The sequence below is a fragment of the Struthio camelus genome, chromosome 12 (assembly GCF_040807025.1).
Source record: "Struthio camelus isolate bStrCam1 chromosome 12, bStrCam1.hap1, whole genome shotgun sequence".
In the NCBI taxonomy this organism is placed as follows: Eukaryota; Metazoa; Chordata; class Aves; order Struthioniformes; family Struthionidae; genus Struthio; species Struthio camelus.
Window position 1 is genome coordinate 6,796,600 of NC_090953.1, and position 27,960 is coordinate 6,824,559.

Here is a 27,960-nt window from a genome sequence, read left to right on the forward strand (position 1 = left end):
TTGCAATGAGACATGCAGGCCAGAGTCTGCCCCTTCTGAAGGTAATGAGAGGTATCGAGGGGACTGGATTTTTTTTTGGAGGGGGAGCTGGCCACTGATTTAGAGATAATCGTTATTGTCATGAAGGCTTAAAAAATAAGATCATCTGATCTCTTGGTGGAGTCTCTCCAGATTTGCGCTGGTGGAAGAGGGGCTCTGAATTTAGTTCCTACTACTTAAAAGTAAGTAGTTGCCCTTTAAGATGTAAATCTATTGAAATCCAACCTTAGACATTGCCGGGGTCACTCTGCTTATTACTTTATGACATTTCCAGATTAAAGGTGCAGTGGGGGCTCACATTAATTTGCTTTATGTTTGACTAGAAATGCTTCCCATCACTATTAGAGCACACTTCGAGCTCTCTTCATTTTAGAACGCTTGTCAGTCATTTGAGAATGATATGCCCTACGTCTGGGATGAATAAGCACATCATATATTAGGCAGAGGCTTTTTCTCTGGAGAGGCTCAAGAAAACTGACAACTACTTCCAAGGAAGGTGAAAAACATACACAAGCCCAGCGGCTGAGTGAGAGAGGAGTGGGGAAATATTCTCCTAAGGCATTATCCAGCAAGCTGATTGAAAGCATCCAGGCAGTTGTCCTGTGACAGCAGTTCTTAAAGATGCAGATCAGTGGGAATAAGAGGAAATGGGGACCAATGCTTCCACATACATCTCTGTTCTGTGGTAGGTAAGAAAAAGTCTTTCACTGGGAGCCTGTACATATCTGTGCAAACCTCTGGGTCCCGAACTACAGAGCTTCCTATGGATTTAAAGAAGAGAGGGAATTCTGCATTTCCTAGCCTAAATATGGCCATTTTCCTTTTTTATTCTGGAGTGAAAAATAACTTGTCAATTATTCCACTAATTTCTATCATGAAATCTTGTCTAATTTTGATATCTATTTAGAAGCTGCCTGCATATTAGACCTTTCAGGGAGAAAAACAAATTATGGTTCCGCCACAAGGATGAGAATCACAAAGTACTTAGTAGCTTACTGGGTGTTAGTGCGCTTCTGTGTAAATAACAGAGGATCCCACTCATGGGTAGTATTTGTATCTTCTCTACCAAGAGGTGAAACAGCTGCCCTGCAGTTTTGCTGATGATGCTGCACTGGTGGAAGAGGGAGGGAATTTGAAGCTCAAAGCCAGTTGCTGAAATACCCTTCTTCTGGAGACACAAGGCCTGATTCTGCAAGAAATGAGTGAAGACCACTTCCTCTGAGGTCATTAAATTTCAGGTACAGACACAACAAAGCAGAAAACATCTTTACCTTTATGCTGAAGTCACTGGAACTGTCCGTGAACTTGATGTTAAGCATGTACTTTTAAATGCTTAACTTCACTGGAAACCCAGTATTTCAGAGGCTCAGGCCCTTCAGTCTGAAACCTATCGTAGTGATAAATTTCAGGCAGTTTCTGAATATCTTGTCTCCCTTCTCGCACCTTCACAGAGCTTTTTTCTTTTCTTTAATGTAGATTTCTATTTGTAAAATGTTTCAATGTATTTATTTTGCTATTCATTCATTAATGGCATTTGCTATCCATTAATGACAACGTGGCTAAAATACTATTAGAAATATGACATTGCTGTGGAGGCAAATTAGAAATGTAATGAACAACATAGAGTCTCTCAAATTTTGTATGCTTAATTAACTATGCATTAATGTGTTTCCTTGCAAATTGTGCCATAAGGACTTTGAGTTTCCGACTGATCTGTGTTGCTGTCCGTCATTAGTCTTGAGCAATCCATATTTCCATCTCTTGCTTTTCAGAACCCCTGAAAGGTATACACCCTCCCTGCAATTGCAGGTCCATGTCCACCCAACAGCATGAGCTGCCCTCGCTGCTATATTCTCTGGGGAGTTTATCTATACTTCCTGCTCTATATGTCATCCTAAAACATTTTACAGAGCAGTATAAGCTGGTAAAAATTCACTTTTTCACAAAATGAGTGTGAAAATTGCAGCAACCAATTGACTTGTGCATACCCACTTTCAGCTCTTAAGTGCTATATCCTCTCTCACTCCACCTTCAGTTTAATGTCCTAACCTCAGTGATGCACAGAATTATATAGCTTAATATATAGCTTAATCCATTCCAGGGAGTTTTATCTTTTCTTATATTAACTTATCCATAGATGATCTTGCAATGATGGCATATGCTGGAGACAGTCATTTTTAAAGCCATCTGCAGCTGGTCCTTGTGTGAATACTACACCCTGGAACTCATGATTCCTCTTCACGACTAATTATTTCCTATGGCTTTTAATACTGTTTCGAGTCTTAGAATAGCTCTGAATGATGATAGACATATATTATTATTACAGGTTGTATTAAGCAGTCGTAGCTCAAGTTCTAATTACATTACCCTTCAGCCACGGCAGCAGTAACACTTGCTTTGGTTCTTGAGTTTCTAGGAATAATCCAGCCAGTAGTTCTCAGTCAGACTGCAAGGTCAGGGAAAAAAAGGGATTCTTCTACCCTTATTTTCTTGTACGATCTGAGGGAACATATTGTGCCAAAAGGACAAAACTGGCCCTGAAGTGAACGATTAGAGCAGAGGACTCCATGTGTCGCACAGTGCTTCCTGATGTTATGCTCCTCGAGGCTGGCGCAGGGATGGTGGAAGTAGTGTGACTCTGCTCTTGGCACAAGGGGCACCCCGTCCTAAGCGGGTGCAGGAGATATCCATGCAGTAAGAGCGAGTGGCGGCATTTTAGGCTGCACAAATTGTGAGACTGGTCTGCAGAGGGTCCGGTGGCACAACTGAAGATTTCTACATCCATCGAGCAGAAGCCAGCAGGACAAAACACCCTCTAGTTCCCTCCAACAAAGAAATACTACCGTATTTCTAACTATTTTTTCCACAAATCTATGATTTGTAGGTGGTTGCCTAAAGTCCCATGTAGTGGGATCAGTGTGGTGTGTATATCCCATTTTAAGTTTTTTTGATGGAGAGAGGGAAATTCTAGTCCACATAATCAGTGAGGAAAGCTTGAGGATTGAGTCTGGGCATCCAAAAGATTTCAAAACTAGGAGTCAATTAAAAAGTATTTGACTTTTATTATTTTTAGTCTGTGGGTGGCTGGGGTCATAATATTTACATGGCTGATAATAACATTTCTGATTTGTGCCTGTAATACCTTTATTGACGTTTGGTGGTTGTTTATAAATCTTATGAGAAATATTTTTATGATTTAAAAAGTGAAACAGAAATATGACAGACATTTTTCAAAAATATTTAAAATCATTCCTGTGGTATTGAAAGTCCATGTGCAGAGCATAAGGATATGATTTGATTTTTTATGTTTGGTTGTCCGAATTTCCAAATAAATAAATAGCATAAATAACAAAGTGACTATTTCTTTGTTCTTAAGCTCCTTTATTTGATAATCTCAAGCCATATAAACAACTAAGGAAAGGTTTTATTATGTAATACTACACAGCAATATCTTAGAGATGGTTCTTTGGGACAGGGAGTCTCTCTCTACGGTCCCCTGAACATTTTGGTTTCTACTATAAACTTATTACAATCTATTTCTCTGTTGTAGAGTTTTCTTACAGTACCCATAAAAGCCAAGCACCTGATACTAGAATACCTCATTTATATAGCAATTTTCATCCCTCAGTGTGTGAATTTATACGTGTATGTCTGTGAGTGCTCCAGATCTTTTACATTTGTCATATATGTAGCTGTGAAAATCATTATGCATGTTTATTAGCAATTAATGATATCCAGTAAAACTCTAAAAATAAAATAAACATCACTTTTAGGGATTAAAAAAAGAGAATGTGGTTTATCAGCTTGAAAATGGATGAAAAGTATTTCTTTACTATGTTAATTAATTGCCGTTGACAAAAGTAGGATCCTTCACTCCTCCTTTCATGTTGCTAATTCTATCTCTCTCTCCTTCTCCCTCTCTCTCTCCTCAATTAAACATATGAAAGTATCCCCTCCCCTTTCAGAAAGAAGCTTTTAGATTAATCATATTATCTTAAGGTTCCAAATCTCAGTGCCTGCGTGACCTTTCTTCCGTTAGAATCCATTATCTTAAACTATCACAATAATCCTGGCTTTAGGGAGGGAGAGCGGGAAGCAGGAATCAAACCTAATAGATGGCAAATAAGATTAATCTATGATCTAAGTGCCGATTACACTTGGTCCTGCCCTTGAACACCCAGGTGTAACCTTGAAATTCACATCCGCTAAGACACTGCAATTGGATTGCGGGTCCCCAAAGGCCTGGACAGGGCAGCTGGCCAAACTTTACCCATTATTCCCCAGCGAGACATGAGCTGTCTCGGCCTACAGCTCTTTTACTTGTGGAATTTGGCAGCGGCACAGTTGAATGTTTGTTTTGGGATGTTTAGCATTTTTTCAGATAAAATAGTTATTTTCAGGTCCTTAATTTTTGTTTGTCAGAAGCAAGCAGCCAGGGAATGGGTGAACTTTTACCTGGACCTCACAAGAGGAGAGAGCTCTCTTTGCAAAAATCTGATAACTCTGCAGAAGAAAACAGAGATATTTTCTTTCTTTATAGGCTGACCTTCGGACCCTGCCAAAAAAAATGTTCTGTATGAACTTGAGTTTGCAAGGTCCCTGTTTTCAGTTCCGAATACGCCGCGTTCTGAAAAAGGACATCTGTGATAAGATGGAACTTGGCATCGGTAACTCATGTCCTCTGAGTGAAGCATGCTCAAATGAGGCGGACCCAGAGGTAATTTTTCATCAAAGAACTTTTTAAAGCCATTATTAAAACTAGCATAAATTTCCGCCGTTGCTGGCAGCTTCAGCGGGCAGGATAGGGTTGATGTGGAGATGGCAGCTGAGCTCTTTTATCTATTTATATGTAAGGCCAGCTTCTCAACTGGGGTAAAACAGTGAGAGTTTGCTGACGTGCTTGAACCCTGGCCGTGAATGTCAGCCGGGAGGTAGCAGCAATCTGATTTTGCAGCCATCTGCCCTCTGGCTGCTCCGACTGGAGACAATGGCCAAGCCTTGCAGGGAAGAGCCCGTATTTCTGCTCTGTGTATACCTAGTCTCATACCACAGTACCCTGGTGCGACAATAACGCAAGCGATAACACATTAGTTGGAAAGTATACCACAGGAAGGGCCAACATGGGGTACGTCTGGCAGCTGCCTTATTCTCAAATGGTCCTTTGGTAATCTCAAAATTATAGGGTAAGGGAAGAAGAAAAAGAATGAGGCAGCCCCATGTGGATAACAGCCCCTGCAGTGGTGGCCCCTTGGCACGTCAAAAGTTGTCCGAGGCACAACGGCCAGCGGGTAGGAGGGATGGAATCACTGCAACCCCCCACGCCAAACCCTTACGAGAGTCCAGTCCCCCAGGGCTCATCCCACCTCAGGGAGGCACTTTTTAAGAGGCACCCGAAGCATACGATTGCCTTCAGGGCAGTGCCATGCACAAAGAGCTGTTGTTTCACAGTCCCTTCACTTGTTTTGCCAGCTTATGAGTGTCTGCTCTCGCAGGTATTGTCAAAGCTATGCTCAGCTCCTATTACCTTGGGGAGAGTATATAAACAGCATGGCACCAAGTTTGTCACAAGCTCACTTGCCAGGAAGCTGGCCTGGTGGGACTTGTGGATGCTATGTGGATAGGTAAATAAAACAGGAGACGCCTGACCTGATTTGTATTTAATTTAGAGAGAAATCAATGAGGAGAGGAAAAAAAAAAGTTACAAAATGGACTGGCCAAGTGGACTTTGATCAAAAAGTAAATCTGTGCACACAAATACTGATTAGCAACTTTGCATCTCTGCCATTTCTTTGCGTGTGTATTCCTACTGATATTAAAGCTGCTTGTGGTCCCTGAGTTGTTGGTGATGCTTCAGAAGTTTTGAGGTGTCCTGAAATGCTGGACTCAGGCTACCAGATTCCACGATCAAAATAAATAAGACTATCCTACCAGATTGCTATTAATTTTACAAAAAGCCTCCTAAAGGAAGTGAATTTTATGGGCATGTCTCTTAAAGTTCCTGTGGGCTCAACTCCCAGCCTCAACCTGCACTTCCCTAAATCTGGGGAAATTGCAGAGCTGGATAGAGCATCCTGTGTCTGGCAATTCATGCAGGCTGCAAACAGCCACGAACTGAAAGGCAGGACGCTGGTGGACGCAGGGTGCAGCCACCTGCGACAGCGACGGCAGTGGAAGGGAGGATGTTCCCGTGCGGTGACGCATGGAGCCAACCAGAACACACAAACTCTGCATCTTTCGGCCGGAGAGGGTTAACTCGCGCTTGCAGCAGGCAGCCTCATGCCATTAAGTCAGGGAGAGTAATGAAATTTCATTTAATTTGTCAGGAAGAAAGTGCTAATGTTAAAAGGCATTTAATAAAAAGGGGGAGATTCTTTGAAAGGAAGCCTTTAAGTAATTACTTCAAGTGTCTTAGGCCTACTCACCAGAATATTTACATTAGTGTCTCCCAGCGCCAAAGTGTAATTAAATTAGTGCAGCATTTACATTCCATCCTGTTTTTTTTAGAAGTGTGATTTTATTAACAATTCTCAAAAAACGAAAAGCAAGCCTTGATCTAATCAAATCAGGTGTTAGTATTTTTTTAGTGTTCTCACTGAGAAAACTACTGAGTAAACTGGCTGGGAGAAGTGGCGGGGGGTGAGGGGGCTTCATCTCGGCTTTACGTTCTGCTTGGAGAGATGCCATTTGTTTTATCTGCCTGGGGACTGATGTGGAAAACTCTGGCCGACGCTGTACAGACTACCCAGGCCTCTGGTAGAGTTTGCAGGCTTAGTCTGGCCGTCTTTGCAAAGTGCGGAGGTGCATATGTGAGGAAGAGAGAAGGAGATGGAGAGGCACTGAAGATGGCATCAGAGGAGAGAAGCAGAGGATAGACCTGGGAAACGTCTGGCCCGCAAACGTGCACAGGGCAAAGCCCCCCTTAAATGCTCGACATCAGGAGACAGGAGGCTGCAAACTATTGGAAAAACTGTGTTGTGTGTGTCTTACTGCTAAAAAGCTCTATTTTTGCAGAGCGTATGTGTAATACTCCTCTAGGGGAGGACAAAATTCCCACCTTGAACAAAATGGGGTGAGTTCTATTTGCCTGAGCTTCATTGTAAATGTGGCATTTTAAATGCAATTTTAAGAAAAGAGAATATAAATTCATTAGAAATAAAGCACATCTTGGCAAGTCATCGTTCTGTAGCAGAAATGGCTCAGTTTGTTACACAGATGCAGAATTACACGTGCTATAGGAGATGACGCTGGAGATGGTTAGCAGGAAAGAAAAGCCAACGGATTTTTTTTCTAACAAAAATAAAGGAAAAAATATCATTTTGCAGATATTGAAATGTTTTGGCAAAACATACATGATTGCATGAAAAATTACGTTACCTGTCACTTCAGCCAAAAGGAGAGAAAGGTGTTTCCATCACAGAGGAACTGATACCTTGTGCTTGCTAGACTCAGCTGGGCTATAGGGGACACATTTTCAAGTCCCTAAAAGAAATTAAGCAAAACAGAAATTTAAACCTGATTCCAGTTTTTCACTGCGTACAGAGAGTTTGGCTGATTGATTTTATTTCATGTGAAACTTTGCTAGTTAAAAATTATTTTTGGAGTGATGATGAATACAAATAAACTGATGAGCATTTTCCAGAATTGCATTAATCCAGTGTCTATTGCTATATAAAACCTAAACCTGCCACAACTGGTTTACAGCTTTCACCTGGGATACTAGTGTCCCAGATTCAGGTCTCTGCTGTATCGTCTTATCAGTGGGGACTTCAAGCAGGGTCTCTAGCGAATTATATATGAGCATCTAAAAAAGTAGGGCCTTGCTGCCTTTGCTTGCATTCGATTAGCCCTGTACCTTGTAAATAATCTGGATGAATCTGAGGAGCAGCATCTAACTTGCCAGGTAAAGACCACTTTAAAAATAATTTGAGCGTGAATGTTGCAGTTTGCTGAAACAATTTCAGCCTCCTTCACTAGAAATTGCTTTTCACGATGTCCAGTATAACTTTAAATGACTCTGAAAGTGGATGTTCTAGCACGAACAAGCCTCTCTAAACTGAAAAATTAACATGCGCAGCGATCAAATGCTTTTGCCCTGTATTTGAAGGCTTTTTTGAAAAGAAAGCAGAAAAACTTTGTAGCTGAGAAAAATCCCCTACTTTTGCCACTGCCTCTCTAAGTAGCTACAGAGGGAATGGCTGGGATTTAGTGCAAAATCAAAGGAGTCCGTGGGATAACAATAGCGGCGCTCTGAGCGGGGGAAAAGCATACTTGTGTGACTCCATCCGAGCTGGAATGGCTTCCTCTTCCCGTGGTACAGCGGATTCAAAGGGAATCTAAAAACTCAAAGATCCTAGAAAAATATCTGAGCTAGGGGAAACTGGCCAGCGCGTCAGTGCAATGGTGACGGGCTGACACCCTCAGAAGGAAAAGAGGAAAAAACTGAAAAAGCAATGCACTCCCCTTCTTCCTGCCAGGGCGGTGATGCTATTTACAACTTTACAAGTTCTCTTGCATGTATCTGTCTGATTCAAAGCACTTCTTTTATTTTTTCCTGTGCTCGGCAAGCTTTGCAACCTTTGAAGGATGACTGACTGCAAGTCATGTTTTGAAGCTGTTTTTGTCGGAGTCATGGCAAATGTTACAGCAGGAGTCTTGCAAAGGGACCCTGGCAAGAGCAAAGCCCGGCTGGGACAGGGGAAGAGAAAAGCCTCTCCTGTGGGAAAGGAACGAAAAGCACTGGTGCGTAAGGATGTTCCAAGTCGTGGAGATGGCTGATATCCCAAGCTGCTTCACATGACCCATTGGTCCTTTCTCAGTTTAATCAGTAGGCAGGCACAAGTGCCCACTAAACCACATCTTCACTATCTTACTCTTACCTTAAAGGACATTCATCCTAACCCCAGCGTTCACAAATAATTTAAAAATAATTTCAAGATTGGCAACATGGGTTTTATTTTATTCCCATTTTTCACTCCTGGGGTATTTGGTTATTGAATGCAGAGCTTTATCTGTGGCCCAGCAAGTAAAACGTGCAGTGAAAAAACGGCAAATGCTGGGACCGCCACCACCGAGCCATCCTGTATCTGCACCGTTAATTAGACCTGGCGCTATCAACAGCTGCTGAGGCAAAGACTGCTGAATGTAGCATCTATTTACATGGGGTTCAAAACTAGTGCCTGGTGTTTTGGGAAGGTGAGGAGTGCTTCATGCTGCAGCCATTTCGATTGCATGTTTGTAAAGGAGAAGATTTTGGGGCCAAACGGCATGCTGTTCCTGATTAGGGCAAGAATAAATCGATCCTGTTTGCAAAAGTGCTCTACAATCTGGAGAAAATGGAATTTGCTGAATGTCGAGAACTTCTGAAAAGCTGCACGCTTCCTAGAGATGCCTAACTAGGAGCTAATCTCTTTCAGCGATCTGGTCCTCTCTCCTAAAAACACATTTTTATATGGTAGAGCAGCTGTTGTTGCTTCTGTTGTGATGATCTGGGTGAAAAGTTTGGTAACAGAGAGGGAGGCTTTAAAAAAAGCAAAAGACAAAAAAACTCCAAAAAATTCTTCCCTAAACCCACCCACTGAAAAAAAACTTCTGCTCTGGCCTTCCAGAGATGTAAAACTTCTAATGTTTTTTAGTGCAATTAAAACAAATGCTGACATTATTTATAGCTAAATCACTGGCAAGAAAAACAACTAATGACCAAAACTCACATTCGTAGCATTAAAAAAAAAAAAAGAAAGAAAGAAAGAAAATCCTAAAGGGAATGATTTGTAAGGATGTGGTTAAACCTATTTATACCCTGGGTTCTATTTGTTTTACAGCCAGCGGTGCACGAACAACATGAAAGGTTATCTTTGACAAGGTTTTAGCTATTATTTTCTTCCAGTGAAATGGTATTTCTTGAGAAAAAAAGGTCTTCAGAACAAAATAACAATAAATCCTGATTTAGATACATAAAGCTGCCATCGATATCACATAATATCAGTGTTCTTTCTCACTCGATACAGGCGTTTTTAAGATAAATGGTAAAACTGAACTGGAAATCCATCTGGCCAGCTGCCTGATCTAATGAATAACCCCACTTTGGCTCCTGCAATGTAAGCAGAAAGAGTTCTCTCCCGGCCGCTTTCGTCTGTCATGAATCTACAAGACAGCCGACATAATATCTGGGCGACAACAGCGTGCTAACAGTGCAGTGACTTCCATTTTCTTTGCTTTCTATTGATTTTCACTTAATAACTGGCGAAATACTAAACGTCCGCCCTGAGTACCTAATAAATCCTGCCTGAGCTTTTTATTGAGGAGAATTTAATAAAAACAACCATTGCGGCTGAGGGATTTTTCTTCTGGACAGAACGCGGTGAGGGGTGGGTGGCGTGCATGGGTGCGGGGGGAGCGACATTTGAATTTTCTGATTTTTTTTTTTTTTTGGACGATTTTCCCCCCCTCCCTTTCTCCTCATTGCCCTCTCGAGGACCCAGCGTTGTTTCTTCCGAAGGGACCTGGTTGCTCGGCTTTGCTTCTGTTTTCCCATTGTTCAAGAAATGGCCACTGCACGTATTGCCACATGTCGCAGAGGAAGAAGGGTATTTATAGCAGGACGACACTTCCATCACGTCGAACCCACCCACCCAGGCTTACTTCTTAAATCTGATTTCAATTTTGTTAATTGTTATGAAGGCTCTTTAATTGCCCAGCGCAGGGGCTGTCAGAATCCTACAGTAACACGCTTTTTATTGTCCCATTTTACAGCTATTTTATGTTTGACACTTGACACGCAGGCGTGAAGATCCCCTGTCGGATTGGTTGGCTACTGTAACAAAATGGCATTTTTAAGTTATACGAAGTGTTAAATCTGCATCCAGTTAAAAACAAAACAAAACAAAACCCGGTGGTTTATAAGTTGACAATTAATCCTAATTGTTAGCTTGGGAAAAAAAAAAAAAAAAAAACACTAGAAAAACAGAAGGAAAAGGCCATAATCCTTCTTTCTCTAGTTGTCCGGCAAGCATGTGTATATGTTGCATACAATTTTCTTTCCTGAGGATGAATCAGGAGAGACTGGGATAATATTCCTAAGTACAACATATTATTTTCCTCTGCATAACCTCCCGGAACGGCTCTCTTTGCCAATAAACTCAACAGAGTCCCTATTATACAAAGCTGCTTTTTAAAGCATTTGACAGTTTTTATTTTAATTGACACAGAGGCAGTTTCAAAGTCATTGGGTTTAATGAACAATCATCTTAGCATTTGCCTGCTTAAATCCTCTTATTCCCAGCAGTTCACAGTAAAGTTTATTCTAACGGTTGAAATTAAAAAAGGAGAGAGAGAGAAGCAGAAATGTTGAGGAGCTTATATAAAAATCTGTGAATCTCAAGTTTTGTGCGGCGCTGTTATGAAAACTACTCAGCCATGCAAAGCAATAAGAGGTTTAATTACTCCTTGGTAGTCCCTCTGCTGCTCCTGATGTGGCGTGTGGCGTTGCAGAGGCCTGGGAGAGATAATTGAGGCATATGGGTGGAGTGCAGTGCCAGTTTGGCAGCTCATCTTTTTTCTTTTTTTATTTTTTTTTGCGCCACTTACTGTCTCATTTCTGCGGAGGGGCAGAAGGCTCAACAGTTCACCGTGGAAAAGTATTCGGTAGATATCCCTTATTGGAACAGGGTAAGGATCTTGCGTCGATGGGGCTTGAGCTCCAGAAAGGACAGAAAATCTCTCCTGAGATTTTGCGTGACTTGTGTTTCCAGTCAGAAGGAACAGGATGTCTCATGGTCTTCTGGCAAATCCACTTTGGCTGCAACAAGCCGATACGAGAGGCAGCGTGGGAATAAAACCTCTGAACCTCCAAAAAGATCTATTTTCAGGTTCGGCTTAATCTATCTAATCTAGGCATTACTGGGCTCCTGTGGCCCAGGATATAATGGCTTGTAATAGGCATGCTGCTGGTGACAGCTACAGCCCTTCCCTTTGTCAGGGTATTGCTGCGTAAGGGGAAGGAAACAACTAAACTGAGCAAGCCTGGGCCTGTAAAATCACTTGGAGGGAGTATTCCAAACCAGGGATTTTTAATTCATTCGTGATTCAGTGCCCATTTTAAGGCAGACTCACTCATGAACCGTCTCCTTCTTGATCACATCACTTCATGGGGCAACTCCGTGAGAATAATTAAGTACAAAAAGTGTCACCTCTGCTTTATTGCTGTATGTTAATGCAAATCAAAAATGCATTCCAGCAGGACGCGATCAAATGTTCTTGCAGCTGACCAGCCAGTAATTCTGGTGCAGCCTGATGTTAGAGTTTGGAAACCTCTTTCCTATAGTAAAATCTTTCTACAATTTTTACCAAACTGATGAAAGAAGAAGAAATGCTATCACTATCTGAATTGAGCAATAGAGTGACAGGACATATTTGCATTCTGAATAGATTAGCCGGTCTTTTAAATATTTATTTGTGTCTATTTTCAAAGTCCCTATCCTCTGAAATTTTCCAAACACTTCTGATTTGACAGACTGGGAAATCTGTCTGCAGCTCCAATTATACTTGAAAAGACACATATAAATGATTTGACAAGTTAAAAATTAGCAGCAAGTTATGTACCTAGCAAGGTTTTGTGAGCAGCAGTTCATAATTCATGATACTTCACTCCGGAGTTCATGCAAATTCTGCATGTGTGGGATCATTTAATTGGTAAGCATAAAGGTGTACTGCTATTCACCTAATGTATTCTATTGCTCAACAAAAGGTTGTTGTAGTGAGCTTTGATTGTGACAAATGATTTACTATTAGGAACATTCTGTAATTATTGTTCGGTGGTACCACAGACCGATACATCATTAACGTGATAGACGACCTTTTATAACAGCAAAAATAACTAAATTAATAAAAATGGCTTCATTCCAAACCCTGTCAGAAAGCCAATACTTGAAACAATCAAGTATCAGTGATACCTGAAAAGACCAGAGTTACATTTTTGTTAAGCAAATCTTATTGTTTGTACAATAACATTGACATGTACCGTAGAATATAAGGCCAGATTTTCAACTGGTGTGAATCAATGATATAATAAATTCTACTTATGTGGAGAGACATCACTCCACATCAGTCTGGGGCATGATATGTAAGATTTTATTGTCCTGCTAAAAGAAAGACCCTAAATGAAGTATCAGAAAACTTTTTTTTCTCCTCAAGAATTCTGGGAATTGATGCAACTGTGTTTAGACACACTGGTTCTTCAGACAGATTCTGTTCTCAATTACGTTTGCACAAATGCAGTATGACTCTTCTACATTAAATAATTCCTCCATATTTACGTCAATGTCATTTGAGTTTAGAGAAGCCTGAATCCCATCCTTTGATATTAAAGTTCAGAACTTAGAAAGACACACAAAGAATAGATTTTTTTTTTCAAAATCAGGGAGGCTAAGCTCAAGATTACAACTTATGTCTACCAGATATGCTATTTTCACTTTTTAAGGTTTTTTCAAATACTTGACAAAAGAATATAGTTTCAGGTGGAAAATACTAACCCACTGGTTCTGGAGATCGGGGCCCTTTGTAGAGTATAGTTAACTGATCCATACTCTTTCCAGACCCACATTTGCCATTTATGCCTCAGTCACAAGCCCTGTAAGGGGTGGTGCCTTTTGCTGTTTTCATGTAAATTCATATCAGTAGCAGATAATTTTTAGGAATAAGATAGCTATCTTTTAGGAAGTGGTCTGAGTCCATCGGCTTTAGTCCCTGGGCCCACTAGAAAGCCAGCAGGTGGAAACAAACTCAGATTGCTACTGCCTGGGGAAGGGCTTCAGGTAACAGCTCCGAAGGACTTCAACTCATGAATTTTATCTCTCATATCTTCTATTTTCTCCCTACCCATTAGGAGGAGACAGCACCCATGTTAGAAAGGTGGGTGCAAAAGCTGTGTTGAGAAAGATGCTGGAGAAGTTCCCTCAGAAAAACATGACAATGGCTCGTGTTTCACTCTGGACAATTCCTCTCTCATTTATTTTTGTTTTATTCAGGCCTCCTCCTATATCTATCCTGTCTTTCTGTCTCTTCTTTCTCTCTCCTTTGTCTTTCTACCAAGCTGTTCATTCCCAAGGTAACCTACAAAAAGTTTAAATCTGAGAACTAAACTCGGTTGGAGGCTTGTCACATGCTCAGTGCCATATGTATGTGTCTACCTTTTACTTCCTCGTTCAACTACAGGTTCCTTTGGCAGGGGCTGTTCTGAGTATAGCTGCACAGAGTTTCACACCTAGCTTTCTCAGTTGTCTGTGTAGACATTACAATGATAAATATGGCAAATGAATATTGTGTGGCTAGATCACAAAATGCTGCATGGTACCTAACTTGGTTTACTTGATCATAAATTAAATTCTCAGGGTGCTTTTCCACTGCCACATGCTGAAAGCAAAGCAAGAAACAATTAACGTGTAGGTCAGTGTGTTCTAGTAGGTAAGGAACAAGATTTTTGGGACTTCATTCCTTTGGCAGCTACGCTACTAATTCACTGTCTAACCTTCAGCAAATCCCTTTATTGCATCTCTGTAAAATATTGGTAATGAATTTACGTTTTGTAAAGTGCTGGGAGATCCACAGATGAAAAGCACTATATAAGCTAAGTGTTATTAATGTGATTCACTCAGTGAAATGAAATCTCTGTTGAGCAAAATACTGTTCTGTAAAATTTATATTTAAAGTTGCATATTTTACAGCACCAAGAGAATGAAGGTTGTGTCACTTTTTCCAACATATAAACTATATTTAGCAGTTTATTCCTTGGCTTCTCTCTAAGTAAAAGAAAACAGCTTGATGTTTAAAAATAACATTTTGTAGGCTTGACGTCCATAATTTGGACTGGGATATTTTTTAAACAATTACTTAAAAAGAATGAAAAATCTCTTTCTGGTCATATAGAATAAATTTTAATTCCTGCGAGGGTCATATTGATGAACATTAGCCATTTATCTCAAATAGTTATTTCAATTTCATATGAATATTGCTATAGAAAAATGCTTCTGATGTAAACTATTTTTCTATTTGCTTTTAATGCATAGCTTTTCTTTTACTGTTGCATCCTGTGAAACAGTGGGGTAGTGTTTGAATGCCAGATAGTTCAGGTCTGTAGCAAAACCTCACTACTTTACTGCCGAGATGGGCTAATTTGAAAAAGGTTATACAAGCAGCATAAATGCAGGGAAGTATATTTTACTCTTAATAATCTTTTCGTTTTATTAATGGATATTATCAGTAACATCTGCAAGGAAATGGGTTCAAACATCTGAGTTTTAACCCAATATTCCTCCTTTTTTTAGAAAGAGAGTGCTATCATTCCTGCTCTTCTCTCATAATTCATTTTCAAACATCTTTTTGTATAAAAGCCTTTGGTTCACAGTGACTTCTGCCAGAAATACAGCCCAGCTTTTTTGTCTTGAACCAATTAATCAATTATCACTATTACTGGAGTCTAGGGAAGGAAGAAAAAGCTTTTACAGAACTTTACCAGAGGATATAACTAGTCAAGAATAGAAGAATCTGGATTCCATCTTAGGAGAAATGTTGCTGTGACTCTGCTAAAAAACAAGAAGTCTCTCTAAGGACTAGGCACAAGACTTTCTTCATTTGTCTCCTTGGCTCCTATTTGTTGTCACTTTGCCAGGAGACACTAGAGCTGAACTCAGAGTAACCTTAGCCATTACCTCTTACGAGGAGGTCAAACCAAATGGAGACCTTTTTCTAGCTCTGGCATCAGAATTGCAACTCTAAGCTCCTGCCACCTGACTTTTTCTTTTTCTTAAGTTCCTCCCATTAGATATAAATTATTATCTATAGAAATCTGTTTTACCCATTATTATATTCCAATCCCCTTTCGGGAGCTTGAAGAAGCACTGAAGCACTTACCCAGCTATTTTCTTCACTGTTTATAGCAGCTCCAAATCCTGGTAGACACGATGTCCTAACTTATTGTGAATGTCTGACCACCAGACTTTAGCTTTGCATAAAGTCTGGAAGCTACAGTTTACCTGGAAAGGCATAGCTCTGAACTGGAAACAGAGAGAACTGTCAGCAAAATGCAGATGTGAACCCATTGGATGGAGGAGGTGAAGCAATGCTTTGTAAGGAAAAGTGCAGAACAGTTCTTGCAGGCCTGACCCTGTTTATAGTACAGATATGGAGGTGCTAACATGGACTTTCTTTGTAGTAAGTTCTGTAGCTGCTTTTTATTCTAAAATTTTATAATATAATATAACATAATGTAACACAATGCAACATAACATAGCATAGCATAGCATAGCATAGCATAGCATAGCATGGCATAACATAACATAACATAACATAACATTATGATAGAAGGAAATTTGGTAGGTATCAGATGATTCCTAATCTCCAACAATAAGAAGAAAAGGCAAGCCTTGTTTTTTGTGCACTTCCATGGAGTCGTACACAGAGATATTGAGTAAATCTTATGACTGATTTTCCTTTTTTGAATAGGTCCTTATTTCCAAGACTTTAGACTCAAAGAGGCACTCTTTGTCCAGTTCTTCTAGATCAAGGCTAGACTTCTTCCCAGCAATAAGCAGTGACTCTTTGAAATTGTTTTCAAAGCCAAATGTTGGCTGGGACTATTTTAGGCCTTGTCTTTGCTACCTTGGCCCTATCTGAAAGGAAGAAGTTTGCCCTTGAAAGAGAGTTAAAGTGCTATGATTCACCGACTTGGAAGAATTGCAGGATGCTGACTGCCTGAAGTGGTGCCTCCCACTGGACCAGTACATGTTTCCTTCCTCCTTGTCTGATCGAGCCATTAAGAAGTTAGTCAATTCCCTTTAGGTTCCTTCCAAGGAATCTCCAAAAAGGAAATACCCAGCCCTGGAAAGGTAATTTACCTAGACAGGATTTGACAGACAAGGTCCTCAGCCTAGGGGGACAGTCGCAGATCCCAGCTGGCTGTGAGAATGCAACTTCACAAGTGTTTTATCCCTTGAGCAGACGACTGCAGCCGTTCCACCGAGAGGTGTCCTATAAAAATCCAAAGTACTTGGAGGCTTGTATATTATTGTATCCAGCCTGTTTGAGTCACAAATGTGGCATCTCGGTGATCTCTGAGAAACAGTCCTGTGGCAAAACAGCATCCTCCTTTTGAATGGTTTGAATCTGTGTGTGATGTCTCCTGAACATAAGCTATTTTTGCTTTGGTGGAGGCATAAGTGGGAGGAAATGCCAGCTATCTGTCTTTAGAGACCAGCTGTAATTTGTTTCCTTTGTTCTGAAGGAGCAGATCCCCAGCTGGTGTGGAACGGCATTTTAGAAGAGCTACTCTTATAAGAAACCAGTCCTAAAGCTTGCTACAATGGTGTAGCCTATTGCTAAGAAACCCATCTTCAGGCCAAGGCATATTCTACTTCACTCAAACACAGTGATGCTATTTGAAATCAAAGGAACTTCTTGGCTGAGGAGAGCTAGCACAACGTGTACTCTTTGCGATGAGAAATACACTTGTCAGGACCTTCAACTAGATGTTTATCAGAGACTTTTTGTTTTCTTCTTTGTGTTTTGTAAAGCCCAGTTTACTCCTGAGGAAAATACACTGGAATGTGGCTTATGGGGGACTGAATTGACTACTCACAAATTCTAAGTTCATATGTGAATATGAATATTATATTATTTTAGGTAAAACAGAGACAGCGTCTGAGCTAGTTTCCAGTGCCCCATCCCCACTTGAGTAGAGCAGATCTAACCTGGGAGGTCTCACGCAGTTCTAGGGAAGCAGGAGCATCCGCACACTTGGACTATTTGGCCTCCTGGGCATTACTCTAAAAAATGTTGGCTGTAGGAACCATTTTCTTCCATTTCTTTTTGTGAGGAACATATAGCATCAGAAGAAACAGACTGGTCTGGGAGCACCAACCCATTATGCAAATGAGAAAAGCTTTTAGTAAATAACAAATGAACACTGTTTTAATCCTTAATCAACTTGGCTTTGGCCCATAGGAAAACTGCAGTTTAAAATATACGTCTTCCCACTACTTCTCTCCTTCCCCCCCACCTTCCCACTGTGCACTCAGCAGCCCAGACAAAAAATGCTGAAGATTTCCTCATAAAATAAAAACAAAAAAATGGTGTCTCCAAAATATCAGTTTATCGAAAAGCCTTGACAACTGTGTGAGCGTATTTGCAGCACCTGTTCAGTCCTTAACCAGATGCCTCTTTATTTCAAGGTTCCTGAAAGCTTACCTGTCTGTTTGATACATCGTGTTTAAAACATGCAAAAAAATGCAGCAAGGAGGAATTTGTGAAAGTCCCTATTACGATTCTTTTGTATTCAGAAGCAGAAGCACTGGAGATCTGGTGGACAAAATGCTTTCTTGTGCGTCCCTGCTCTGACTCTCTGCCTCAGTTTCCCTTCTATACGAAGTTCTGCTGATTCAGACCGCTTCTTTGTGACCTTTCCTGAGATCTGTCTATTCATTCACTACCACTCCTGATGGTGAGAATTAAGCCGCAATTTGTAGCATGTGTGCTGAAAGGCAAAACCGTGAAAGCATTTTGTTCCCATTCCAAGTGAAGAACTGTCCTTCTCCCTGGTGGTCAAACTGGATCGTAACTGCAGCGAGGATGTGAGGGCTCAGGTGGGGAGGAAGAACCGCTTCCTCCTCAGTCCGGTCGTTGCGATCTGATCCTTTAAGATGCTGTCCTCATCACTCGGGGCTATTTGCCACATAAGGGTTTAAAAGGGCAGTTCCTTTCTTGGCTGAGACTCTGATATGGATATATAAATGCATCAGAGTTTTGTTAAGCTTGAAACACATTTTTCTGTGAACTTTAAGTTAATTTTTGATGTTGAAGATATAGCTGTCTCTTGCAACACAACAGGCCTCAAACTTTCACAGCTCCCAGACATAGATGTCTGATTACTTAAGCTCTATTTGAAATTAAATGCCAGCCTCAGGGGCCTTTTGATAATAAATTCAGCTAGGGAAGAAGCTTCTTTCATAGACACAAACATCTTCTGCAGCCATGCTCTGTGCCACTATCCTCACATGGAAAACATTAGGGTACTTTCCCCACATTTTCCTGCCTGTATTCTTCTGCACAGTTTGACTACCTGATCTGCTGCCTCTCCTGGCAGGTAGCACCCTCCTGCACTTGACTCAGCTTTATTGCACTTCCAGGTTTCCCTTGAGCGATGTCTGTCTCCGTCGCTCCTGACTTCAGGGATGCTGTCAACCAACACGTATGAGCTGCCTTTCCCCATCCTAATCCTGCTTGGGGCTCACAGCAAAGCTACGAGTGCTACCCTCAAAATCACCACGATGACTATTTGGTGCTTCTCCCTGATTTTTAGGGAACGGAGGGAGAGGAGGAAGCGGGTGGGAAGCGAGGCACGAGGGCCTGCTGCTGGATCTCCGTGCCCAGAGCCCGCAGCAGAGCGAGCGCCGGACGTGCTGAGCGCCCTGGACGGGGACTCAGGAAGGTGGCCGGGCTGTGAGTGGCCTCGCGGGCAGGCGACCGGAGGTGCTGGCGGGGTCAGGCCGGGAGCTGATGCCAAGCAGGGAATTCGTAGATGTGGAAGGAGAGGGAGTTTTGCAAGGAGTAGCGTTTTTACCTTCCTCACCGTGAGGAAGGTAAATAGAATTTTAAAAATGAGGCTGAGAGAGGTGAATCGCTTTCCATTGGCTTCTGTTTCACCCAGGAATCATCTCTGAGCATGCATATTTTGTCTCTAACAAATTTAGATCATATTTTCCTGTTGCTGTATTTCAGCCTTCATTTGATACCAGACTACAGTGGCTTATAACAATGATCAAAATGAATGCTGGATTCCCAAGGACTTTACCCAGGCTGCTGTATCCAACACTGAGAAAAGCACTTTATAAGGGGGACTCAGGATTATCGTTCCCGTTTTATGGATAGGGTGTCATATTATGGCAGACATCAAGAGGAAGGATTGTCTTGCGAGCACTTCTTGTCCACAGGAAACCAAGCAGGGAGATGGAAATCTCATGATAAAGATTATTCCAGCAAATTTGCAGCCCAGCTTCCAGCAAAAAGATAAGCTCTCCATACCTTCTGTGGCTTGCATCACCTTGATTTCTATTTTTTTCTAACATTAACCCTGGCCAGAAAGAGGGGATAGAGAAAGAACATTGATGAAGGACTTGCAGGAGTTTTGCTTGTAGCCAAATTCTGCTATCAGCCACCTCTCAGGAAATCTTGTTTACAGGGACTGGATTTTAGGACTGCATTTGCCTTCAATGATAATGATTTTCTTTTAGTCCAGCTGGGATAACCGCAAAGATAGTGCCCAACTGCAACACTGTCGAAGGCAGAGTGCGAAATAGATTACGCTTCTATGACGAGCAGAGCGGTAGGAAGGCAAAATGATCAAAAAAACCCCCCACGCTGTTAGAGCCATAGTAAGGACTCTTGATTATGCAGGTTAAAATAACTTTATGACCGTGCCTTGTATCCATTACTGTTATCACTTCCAAGTGCTGCACCTTTTTTTTTTCTCCTTTTTTTTTTTTTTTTGAATAGGTAAAGCTTTAGAAAAATACCCTGGATCTTTAGATAGAATTGAATGTTCTGTGACTTTAAATGAAAGCTCCACTGTTGTTGGGCAAATAAATTTAAACCACTTAACATGGCAGAGAAGGTCAGGCAAGCTTATTATAGTGATCATAGCGTTACAGCTATTGCGATTGACCGCTGCTCTTTGGAATCACCAATAATCAGAGGCCGCAAGCTGTGTTTGCAGAGAAAGGTCATCATTCATTTTTTTCGAAGCATTAATATCTTTTGTTTGTTTGGCTCAACATGAAACAGGAATCGATAGAGGTAATTCACAGAGCAATTAGCCCCTCATCTGTCAAACGGTGTCTGGGTGTATTTAACAAAAAGACCTTTGGAAAGGTTTAAAAAGGAGGAAAGTGCCTGTACAATCAACAATTTATATTTTCTACATGACACATTGTGTATGTATCTGTGAAGAGAAGGGACCTTGGGACTAAAAAAATATACATAAAACATGCTGTAAATCTGTACTCAGAAAACCCATTGTGAGACAAACTGTTAGCTGACCAGGGAAAGTTTTCCAGCCTGTTCTTACCGAAGACAACTATTTTCTACCCGAGGCTCAGGAAAAAGTTAGACAGCTGGTCAAAAACTTGTCAGATTAATTGTGTGAAAGTGAACGGGGCAGCGAGTAATCGTATAAAACATAAGAGGGTAGAGAGGGAGGCAAAAGGTCCCTTGCAGCCCTGCTCCTACAGTTTAGGGTACTGTGTCCTCGCCCCCTTCACCCCTTTTTTCCCCCCCGCAAGGGATCTGTCCATTTATGGACGTTCGGGAATGTTCGTAAAAGCTGAATAAAGCCACAGAAAACAGAACTTAAGTTATTGTTCTGTTAAACATATGCAATCTTTGTATAAGCCCTGGTGCTCTCTCAAATTTGAGAGACTGAACAATTCTGGGAAGACAAAGCTACAGTAGATCAAGGCCACTTTATTTCTGAACGACAGTGTCTACCTGGGGGAAATAATATATTTTAAGAGCTGGCTATATAGTACCTGTATATGGAGGTGGGAGACTGGCAAAGAGCATATAGACTGTTAGAGAGGAGGGTGAATTTTAGAGGTATCATAAAAGGTTTGGAGGTTGTCCCAGAAGTTCAGATGCTTATTCCAGACAAAATTTGGCTATCTCAGCATCTTAAGAATAAGGCTCAGGACTTTATTAGATGAATAATTGTAGGGTCTTTTTCTCGATGTTGAATTTCTATGTAGCATCAGAAAGTTCATAGTTGGTGAAAATTAATACCTCTCCCAAAAGCCAGGACTTTTCCATTAGTACTTTCACTTTCTCACTTGTTTTGCCCCTTATCCTGCAAAGCTACTGATTTTTATATTTTTATTTTCAGGACTTAATAGAGGCTGTGTAGACTCTACTGGGTGGAGCCTCTACTACGTGATAACATCGGGAATTTCTGATGTAGACCTATGCAGATACTTATTACAGTCAATTCATTTCATTTAAATGAGCTTCTAGGAGTAGTCTGCATATCAAGGTCTCTGGATACGGAAGGCAGGTATTAACTTCTGCTTGCTACCCTGCCTGTTAACTTACAGTGGTCTCCACACATTCTTATAGCCTCAACCCTGAGCAATTATTAACAGGTATCACTATGCTCAAAGAAAAAGCAAAAGAAAATGAGTTCTTGAGCACTGTTGATATTTTAAAGTTGTTCCTGTTCTTCGAGATACGAGATTCTTTTTCCATCAGGCTTTCTGTGATTTTGATTTGGGTCTCATTTAAACTGAAACAGTCGCTAAAGTTACTGGAGATATTTTGTTTTGTGGGCATTCATTTTAACTGGCAATAAAACGGAGAGATTTTCTTTGTGATCTCAAAAAGCTCATGGTTTCAATGATTAGTGAGAACTTTTTTCATCTTGAAAACTTTTGTCACTGTGAAAATACCATGGAAACTTCAAGTGTTGATGCTTTAGAACAAATGTGCTATTTCAATCTGGAAAAATATACCCAATAAAATAGTCTCAGTATTTTCCAGTTAGATCTTCATTTACAAGATCTTAGTTTTGTAATCTTCAAAATGTACTATAACTCAGTGAGTTTCCTTATGGGCTGATCTCCATATCACATCTCCAGTATTGCAACATTAGCTGGCAGCTGTTTTGGTAGTTTCTTTCCTTTCTTTTCTTGTAGGTATCACCCCAAGCTCCCAGTGCCAGTCCTGGGCCTGTGCTGAGAAAAGATATAGCACAAAACTGTCCAATAGTACGTATACTCTTTTGAATCTAAGTCGTCCAAAACACTGCAAGCTAAATAGTCAATGAATTTGACATTGATATTTTACTTATTCTTGACATTTTTATTTACATTGCTTTGTGGATAGCTGGAGGAACTTCGTAAAACTAGCTTTTGAATTCTAGTCTGAGGGTAATCAGTGGTCTAAGATTATGGCAGGTAGTCTTTAAAATCCTGTTATCTTTTTGGTATTTTTTTCAATTAAAAGCTTGATTGAGCATGCTTGGCGGTTCCTGATGAATTTGGAGCACTGACAATGCTCCATTTGCCCCCAAAGTGTGAGACCAGTGCCCTAGAAAAGGGCTATATTCCTTTCTCTTTTAATAATGGTAAGTTAAATTTTTGCAGGCTCCTCTGTGATTTTTCTCTGATTTTATGAATCTATTTTTAGGTTTAGCTGGATGGATAGACTGCCGGGGACTGTGCTACTCTGTTATTGTCACTGAGGTAGGATAGTCCATCAACAAAACACCTCTTAAATATCAGTCCTGGCCACCATCCAGAGAAAACCAAGGCATGCTATTGAACAACACTTAGGACCAAATCTTTCTTCCTCCTCTGCCACCACTAAGCAAATTCGTTAAAGGTCTTGGCCTATATTTAAAATAACATGAGCTTAAAGAACTTGCTAGTGTTTCATCTTAGAAGACATTAAGTGTTAGAGGAAAGGCCAAAAAAAGTTGGCAGACTCCTCATCCAAGAAGTTCAAAGACGGTGTTGATACCTAAATGTCCAATCTATCCTTGCACATCTGTTTGCCAGGCAGCTTGTCTGAGAACTTGGGCAGGGTTTTCAAAGGAACAAATGGCAGCGAGATGACTGACTACCATTTGTGCCTTTGAAAAATCTACCTTCTTGTCTTCAGTGACGTTTCCTGAAAATTTACCATCAGCGGTAAGAATAAATGGTTTTGACAGCCACTCAACAACTGCAAGCAATTAGAACCATCTAGATCTACACTGACGCTACATGCTACGGCATTTAAAATACTGGCAGTCAGTTTGTTCGCACTCCCACTGGTGAACACAATCTCTATATGTATCTGTGAAACATTTCCAGGTAAGTCAGTTATGAATAATTACCCTTCTGAATAAAATTAAAGAAGAGGTGGAGACCTCTATGCCTTGCAAACTAAAGGGAAAACAGAGCATGTAAAGTCGGTAAAACCCAAAGAACCCCCAGAGAGAAAGACAAAGCTCATTTAGTGGATTTTCAATAGTATTTGTACACACTACAGCAAGTCAGAACTCGAAATGAATGAATTTGAGACATGCTGTCATTCAAAAAAGGAACAAAGCACTAATTGCTATTTGGCATCAAGTTTTTGTTTATATTTATGACTGGTTTCTTTAAAGCCTGACTTCCTATTCTTGTGCAGGTTTCCTTAAACAGTTTAAAACTAAACAATTAAACTTTCATTCATGGATATAATCTAATAGGAAAGAATTTTTCTGTCATATTGCTTTATGTTCTTGATCAAGAAAATATTTGATGTTAGCTTTATTAACCTATTAGGAAAATAAAATCTTGTAGGCCAGCAGCTCTTAGAAATAACTCACATTGCGTTCCTGTCTACAGGAAGAAGTCGGTTCCTTTTTGTGGAAACTTTAGCAGCTACACTTTCTTAGTTGAGAGCAACATTTGTTGGAAATTAGGAAAGGGATACCGATCGCTGCTTTACGGAGGCCCAGAGAAGATGTGCTCTTTATCTCCAGGACCTATCCAAGGGTACCTTCAAGAGCAAACTAGTTGTCCAGATTATTGACAACTCTTCAATTTTTGCCTCTGGAAGAGCTGAGGGTGTCCTGAAGAGGGCATGGGCCCTGTGGTACTCAAGCAAACCTAGCAGCTGAAAGGCAGCTGTGTGGTGGACCACGGAACATCCTGCACTTGCAAGTGCTTTTTGCAACAACTCATAAAATAACAGGAGCACAAAGGCTTCTCATCTTTGAGGACAGTAAATTTTAAAGTTAAAACCAGATGAAGTGTAGAGATAGTGAAGGAGCTTGTCCCAGGTGACATAGAAACTCTGTAGCAGAGGAAGAAAGCGAACCAAATTCCAAGGCAGCAACCGTTGCTAGATTTCATTTAGGCGTTTTATTTTATTTAATAAAATCTCTATTGAAATGGAAATATTTCCACAAATCATTTCAGCTTTGAAATAGCATATTTTACTGAAAAGTTTCCAGGTAGCTGTGCTGCTAATATCAGGTCAAGTCCTGAAATCCTTTATTCAGGCAAAAGGAGCAACAAAACGTAAAATAACTTGCTGTGAACTCAGTAGATATCACATGAAGAGCTGTACCTGGAACAAACTTCAGACCCAGATCAAGAGAAAGCCATATTTGCGCTCTACTGGAGTCATGTCATGCCCTTCTGTGCTGTTCTTAATATGAAAATGCCTATGGAGATTGCTTTCGGAGCCACTATAATGGCTTTATGGAAGTTAAGCCTATTACTTGCCCCGATCTCCAAAACTGAAGCTTTCCTATTGCTGAATTTTTGAGGATCTTCATATAATGAATTTTGGCCACAGTCAAATCTATGCAATAGAAAAGGTGTTTTCTTTAAAAGTCCTGTAAATATCTTTAGACTGGATTTTCAAAAGCACCTAAGTGAATTATAATTTTTCAGAGACCCACAAGTGCTTTTCAAAATCCCGTTCTTTGACATATGGGTTCCAGAAAACATTCAGCCTGAAGGTTAAAATGCTTATAATAATAATTAGCAGCATAAAGGCCCTTCCTGATTTTCTTTTCCTTTTACTGAGTTGCCAGTACATTCCCACAAACCATGGTTGGCACATAGTATACCTGGGTTTCAATTGTACCAGTTCTGGCTGAATGCTAAGAGAGTATGTTTTATTTGTTGTTTTTTGTTTTGTAAAGAAAAGATTTACTAGAAGAGAACTGTTAATTCACCTACATCAATAGGTTTGTGTTTGATTATCTGTCACTCTGCTGTCACACTTCTCGTGTATATTATTAACTACTCAAATCTCTCACATATAGTCCCTGTTAACGTTGTTTCAGTTAATAAGACTTCCCAAGTAATCTCATAGGGTTCTAGTGCTCTGCTTTTTCTGGAGAATGGCCTGAATTTCACATTTATGAACAGAATTGGATTTTAAGTTCCTTTCTTGCAAAATTGTCATGGTATGGAATTTTGGCTCCATCTCAATCTCTGTCAGACTATTAGTTCTATATAAACTTGTTTATGACTACCGAAATCTTCATAAAGATGTCTTCTGACACTCCTTAGTGTACATGCGGTCTCTACACCTTCTACAAGCCTCCTTTCCCCCCCCGGCAGATGTATCATATCTACTTTGATATTTGATCCGTGTACTCCCAGTAGGAATATTGTGACAAATTGTTCTTTTCTATCATTGCCAAACCTCTCAAAGTGAAAATACACTTTGGGTGGGGAGGGAAACTCAGGTAAAAGTTAAATGAAATCAAAATTAGGGACCTGCTAATAAAATTAGATTTTCTTGACACTTTTAGTCAATGCAAAAATAATTGTGGGAATATAAAAGGTTTTTTATAGTCAATTATTCTTGTCTTAGTAAGTATCTATAATCATAACAGCCACTGAATAGGTAATAATCCTCAATAGGGAGAGGAGAAACTTCCCTGCAGGACCATAAGGAAGGTAAAACGTTATCACACGCATGCATAAAATATATTAATATTGAGATGGTGCCAGTGCTAAGGTCAGGTGGTTAGATATCTTTTCTTCCCCAGAAAATATACTATTCCACCTTATTGGACCGCTGACATCCAATTGATCTGCATTATTGCTCCTTGGAAAGTATATGCGCACCTAAATGTTTCAGAAAATAGGTATTACAGCATTAGGTAAAAGCCTCGATGGAGCCTCAAGCAATATCAAAAAAGTATAAATTGCAAAATAGGAAAGATGAAGATGACACCAGAAAGCTTTGAATGAGATGCCATTTTGCATTTAGAAAGACAACTGGGAAAGTTAAGACAAAAAAGAAGGGGAAAATGCTGTCCCCTTATTTGTTCATCAGATGCCCTTAAAGGCTTATAAACGACCTCTTAGCATGAATGAGTTTCTCTTGGGTTTCTGACACTATTCATTACCTGAGAAAGAGATGAGGAGGAAAAAATGATAGAAAATCCTGACAAATTATGCTTATTTGAAGGTAAAATGCTTCTCATCAGCAGAGTAATGAGAACATACTGTGACAGCCGGATGTTGACATATTAGTATTTTTCACAAGGTCCTTCACTCAGCGAGAAGTACAAAGAACTTGTCTGGGGAAAAGTCCTTTTGGAATCGGAATCGAGCTCCATCGTTATCCCACACATCGTGCCTGGGAAATCCAGATTACTCCTGATAATGAAAGGGGAAAGGGAAGCGTGTTCTGTAAATAGGGAGCTTGAACCCACATTCTCTGGCTGCCACCCAGATGTCTCTCAGTACAAATGGGCTCATCTGATCTCTCCAGTCAATTTTATTCTGGAAAGTAGCCAGTGGGCCTAGTTCATGACCCAGTGATGTCATTATAATTCATTTTTGCTCACCACCAAGCCTTCTGAACTTTCCATTTTACAATGGGTCTTTTTAATAAAGAAGGCAGTCATGAATAGAATTCATAAGCACTCCTAATGATTTATAATTTTTTTTTTATCTTTAAAATGGACAATCCTGCCTTCTCTATCAAAATCGCTTAGGGAGGTTTATTTCTTCTATCATAAAAGACAGTATAGATTTTATAGGTAAAATGAACGCTATTGTCACCTGTTTTAAAAGGGGAGCTCTCGTGAATATAAAAAGTTCTCGTACGGTTCAGCAGAATAAATTTACTGCAATAGAGAGGTAGTTACCGTATCGGCGGTTCTCTGGGTTATGGGAAACATGCAGAGGCTTTTATGGGGACGATCGGCGTGGTTTCCCAGCCCTGCCTATGAGGTATTGCAGCTTGCAGGGCCCGGTACAAGTGCCATGGAGGAGAGCTGAACAGCTGGGGCATGTATAACCTGCTGCCCGTACCTGCACAAACATGACATTGCTGAACTTGGCTCTGGCGCTCTCCTGAAGCCTTGCCTCATTGAACTTGTTTAAC

At 40.5% G+C, this 27,960-nt stretch overlaps 1 long non-coding RNA gene across 1 annotated transcript in view; it reads left to right on the plus strand.

Moving 5' to 3' along the window:
* Positions 1 to 10,158, plus strand: part of LOC104148181 (uncharacterized) — a 146,579-nt gene extending 136,421 nt beyond the window's left edge. Inside the window, exons 6-8 of the long non-coding RNA XR_011143683.1 lie at positions 1,110 to 1,277; positions 4,580 to 4,756; positions 10,044 to 10,158. This is a non-coding gene — a long non-coding RNA (uncharacterized lncRNA). The remainder of the gene's footprint in view (positions 1 to 1,109; positions 1,278 to 4,579; positions 4,757 to 10,043) is intronic.
* The last annotated feature ends 17,802 nt before the right edge of the window (positions 10,159 to 27,960 follow it).